The following is a 4,384-nucleotide window of genomic DNA, read 5'->3' on the forward strand; positions in this document are numbered from 1 at the left end:
CGGGAGTAATTTTTAAACATGGACACATGGTCACCCTATTGGTACCAGAAATGCATACTCTGGCACATCCCTTAAATCAGAACTTTTTATAGGGAACCGGTTGCTAAGAAAGGAAAGGGGCTTTTTTTTTTTTAACTTTTTTTTCTTTTTTTTAAGTCATCCCTGCTGGGGCCCCGCCGAAAATGTTTTAATTGGGTGGGCCCCAAACTTCCTAAAGCCGGCCCTAACTCGTCTGTTCAGTGCTATAGCTTTTAATATGCTAATGCAAACACTGTAATAGAGCATTAATGTCCCAATGTTCTGGTGCTTGTTTTAACTTACCGTAATACTAGACGTGGTGCATGTGAACATTGCCGTAACGAGGGCAAGGCGAGTGAGGCATTTGCCTCGGGCACGGAGAGTGAGGGGCTCAGAAAGTCTCTCCTTCAGCGGCAATTCGGCAGCAAGTCCTTCCCTCTGAGAGGGACTGGGGTACTCATTGCCGAATTGCCGCTGGTCGTCAGCAATGGAGAGGGGCGGCACATATGGCTCTTTTGCAGAAATTCGTTGGTGGAGCCTTCCCTCCAATAGGGAAGAGCCGGACATGCTGCCTCTGTTCCTTGCCTTGTGTGCAAAAATCCCTAGTTACGGCTCTGCATGTGAAGCTCTCTTAAAAGCTGACACTACAGTAGTGATATTCCCAAGCCAGCATGCATAGGGCTGGGAGTGGGGAATGCTAACACACTTTCATACATAGCATGAGAAAAGCACAATTTAATTCAGTGAGTTAAACACAGTGTGAAACAGCAAATGCAGTGGTATGTTTGATGTGGAGGAGTAGTCTAATAGTAATACATGTAATGAATTTGGGAAATACAGTATAATGTATATTTCAAGGTTTGCTTCACTGGAAACTATAATTGAATTTCTAATTTTTTAAATAAACAGAGTGAATTACTTCAAAATGATATATTATTGCTTCCTTACCACACACCAGGTCATTGGGTTATTGCGGTAAGATGTTTTATATTGTACTATAATTTTCCTTGTTGCGAGTTTTCAGTGAGTTCAGTGCATGCAAAGGAAAGAGGAATGTGAATGTTATAAAAAATTGCTACTGTCACTTTACATTGTTCATGTATCCTGGAAGAATACATTCTGTAAAGAATTGATTGATTTCACAATATGCTTATATCTTGTGTGTTACTGAGACATTACAAACGACAATATGTTAATTGCATAATGATTGTTGATAAATCAGTATAAAGTTTTTGAAAAAATCTCATTACCAATAAAATTTGTGAATATATTGAAACTTACAGATAGCCTTGATGAAAAAAAGGAATTGTTAATAATTGACCCCTTGTGTGATGAGATCAGATATGAAAGAACATGCCTGAGGAATTGGAGGTGATTTATTAGATACTTACTTTTACATTGGACATTAACTGTTCCACTGAAATTTTTTTAAAGGGAATGTAACAATAGTGAGACTAATATCTTTCTGTTAGCTACAAGTAAACATTGAAACAGCATGTACTTCTACTGAATATGCTTAATAATGGACTTTGAGTGAACTTGTGTGACTTGACTCTGGGGAAAGACTTCACAGAATGTGGACACAAAACAGTAGCATGTTGCATGTTTGAGAATGTATTATCATCAACATGGGGCACAGCAAATCAGGTGATACTTTGTGTAAGTGTGAGACAATAATATGAAAACAAGTGTGTATATATGTGAGCAATAAGTCATTTCAATTACTAATTAAAAAGAGAGAGAATGGATTTTTATCTATGTCCAGAAACCAGAGGGGGGAAAAAAGGAAAGCAAAGCTCATTTATGCAGTCTGCTAATGTACTCTCTAAAAATTTCAAAAACTTTATCAAACGATTAACTAGTAAATCCTCATCTGATTGGAACAGTAAAATTGTTCTGCAACCCAGACAAAGTGATGGCCACAACTGCGGACCACTCATCTTAAAGTTATTGAATACTGTCGGAGAAAAACTCAGTTCTCGCTTTTTCTTTGGGTGCAGCAAAATCAAATACTTTATTATTTCTCCAGTAATTACAATAGAGGGAGAGAGTGCCCTAGGACACAGGGTCGCCCCAGTCCCGGACAGGTCTCTCAACAGGTAAACAATTACAGCAAGCATTTATACCTTTGTTACAGACAATAACAAGCAATAATACAGACAATAATGAGCAACAACTGCATTTTGTTTATACATAAGCCATCCTGCTATCTTATTTTTCTCACTTCTAGGAAACACCAGTCTACATATTTGGTTATCAGTTGCAAGGTCGTAATAACTCCTTACACAGTTCTTTCCCTCTCGCCTCACACCATCCTCGCTTCTACAAGTCTCACGTCATTAGGGTTACAGTGTGGCCTAACGCTTGCTAACTACTAGCCTGACTCTTGCTAACTGACTGACATGCATTAAAGATCCCTTCAAATCCTTGTTAATTCTTTCCCTACTTCCACAATACCAAATTGCCATTAATATTGGTTATGTATGTTTACTTATCCATGTTGAAAGTAAATGCCAGAGATTACCAGTGGGCACTGCACCGGTGTCCTTGCCAGGGTGTACGGGGTGCGCTTCTGGCCCCAAGAAGGGATGGGGTCTCCAGTGGAAGGTGCGGTGCTTGGGGACCAGATTCTACCAGCCAGCCCTTCCTGACAGCTGCTGCTGCTGCAGTGGCCAGGAGCACCAGGTGCTTGTAAATCACTGTAACCCAGAGCCCCTTTCGCTCCCCCACTGTAGGCAGCCCTGCCAGGAGCATTCAACAGCATTGTCGGACCCTATGGCTGGGCCGCTGATGCGGGGGAGATGGGATAAAGGGGGCAGCACCGTTAAAGCATAAAGCACTGCCACAGCGGAAGTGTCATGTCAGCCATGTACGGGAAGGAACCAGTGGACAGTTCTTACCGGTACACTGGACCGGCCCACTTTCACCTCTGGTACTTATGTGTATTCTAAATATCTGTGTTGTTAGGTTGCAGAAACGTATTTGCAGCACAAAGACATCAGTGCGGTAGAAACAACACAAGAGGCTAATACTGCGTTTAGAAGACATATAGCAATTCTTCTAATGAAGGAGTCAGGTAATTACTTTCTTCCATGTCTTGTGGACTCATTGGGCACATGTGAAGATAACATGAAGAGTGGAACTTTGTCACATAGTAGACAGTTATTTTAATACCCCTAAAATGGGATATCTCATAGGTTTGGTTCTATAATGGTGACTGTGAATCAATAATATCTCTAAGTACTCAAAAATTTGAATGGGGTGAATGATTGCTATTGATCGACCAGTTGAATGAAATTTGCATTTTTAGATACAGGTGCAGTAAAGTAAAAATTTGAGAAAATATGATTCCAAAAAAAGAAAAAAAAAGTTCAAACCATTGACTGCATTAAAATATTGACAAGTAATAAATTAAGGTTTGCATTTTCAGAGTTGGTTGTATTATATTCATCATTTCATAACACTATAATTATTTTTAAGAAAGCGTGGAGGACTACTGCATATACTGCAACTTTATCAACTGTGAAAAAGAAATTGAGGATTGCACAATGGTAAGAAATGTAGGATTGAATGAGAAATATATGCCATAAACTGGCTAAGGATCATAATTCCTGTAAAAATTCCACAACAGTAATCATTTTCTTCATGCTGATAGTCATATATTAGGTAACGCTCCCATGTGGAAGGAACAGCATGAGTGAATGCAAAGTATGTGTAACATTATAACTTCTGTGATTTCATTTCTTAATTGTTACTTATCAAAGGTCCAGTGTGATTCTTGCAAGAGGTGGGCACGTATACCCTGCATTACAGAAGGAACCAATCAAGAAAACCTGACAGATGAGAAGAAAGAGTACAACTGCAAGAAATGTGCATAGTTCACTTCATTACCCCCCCAAAACAATAAAAAACCCATAGTTTAAATGCCTGTTTCAAAACATAATGCAATCCTGTGACAGAGCCAGGAACAGACCCTGTTAACTCCACAGCCCCGTCACCCGCAGCTTGGAAGGGCCCCCGAGCACACTGTATTAGGCTGCAGGAAGAGGTGTGCAGGGACTGCAGCTGAGCTGTCCTGCCAAGACAGCCTGTGCATCCCTGGACAAACCACCTCGCTAGGAGGTGTCCCCTGGGTCAGGAGAAGTCAGTGTCCAGCCCTGTGGGGCTGTGCTCCTGGCTCATACCTCCAGCACTCACTGCTGCCCCTCCCTTCCCAGCTGCACTGGTCAGCCAGCCCCAGGCCTCTGTGAGGTCACTTCCCCCCGCCTCCACCACCTCAAACCTTCAAACTGGGACATGGTGCACCAGTACCAATCAGAGTGCACTAGTGTAACTTCTGTCTACACTAAGGGTTTGCACCAGTGCC

General features: G+C 41.3%; 1 long non-coding RNA gene across 1 annotated transcript; it reads left to right on the forward strand.

The window, feature by feature from the left end:
- Positions 1 to 2,986: 2,986 nt before the first annotated feature.
- Positions 2,987 to 3,912, forward strand: LOC123357652. Its single transcript, XR_006575584.1, has 3 exons — positions 2,987 to 3,094; positions 3,499 to 3,569; positions 3,783 to 3,912. It is a non-coding gene; the product is annotated as an uncharacterized LOC123357652 (long non-coding RNA).
- The last annotated feature ends 472 nt before the right edge of the window (positions 3,913 to 4,384 follow it).

This window comes from Mauremys mutica, unplaced genomic scaffold (assembly GCF_020497125.1).
Source record: "Mauremys mutica isolate MM-2020 ecotype Southern unplaced genomic scaffold, ASM2049712v1 000891F_np12_obj, whole genome shotgun sequence".
Taxonomy (NCBI): domain Eukaryota; kingdom Metazoa; phylum Chordata; order Testudines; family Geoemydidae; genus Mauremys; species Mauremys mutica.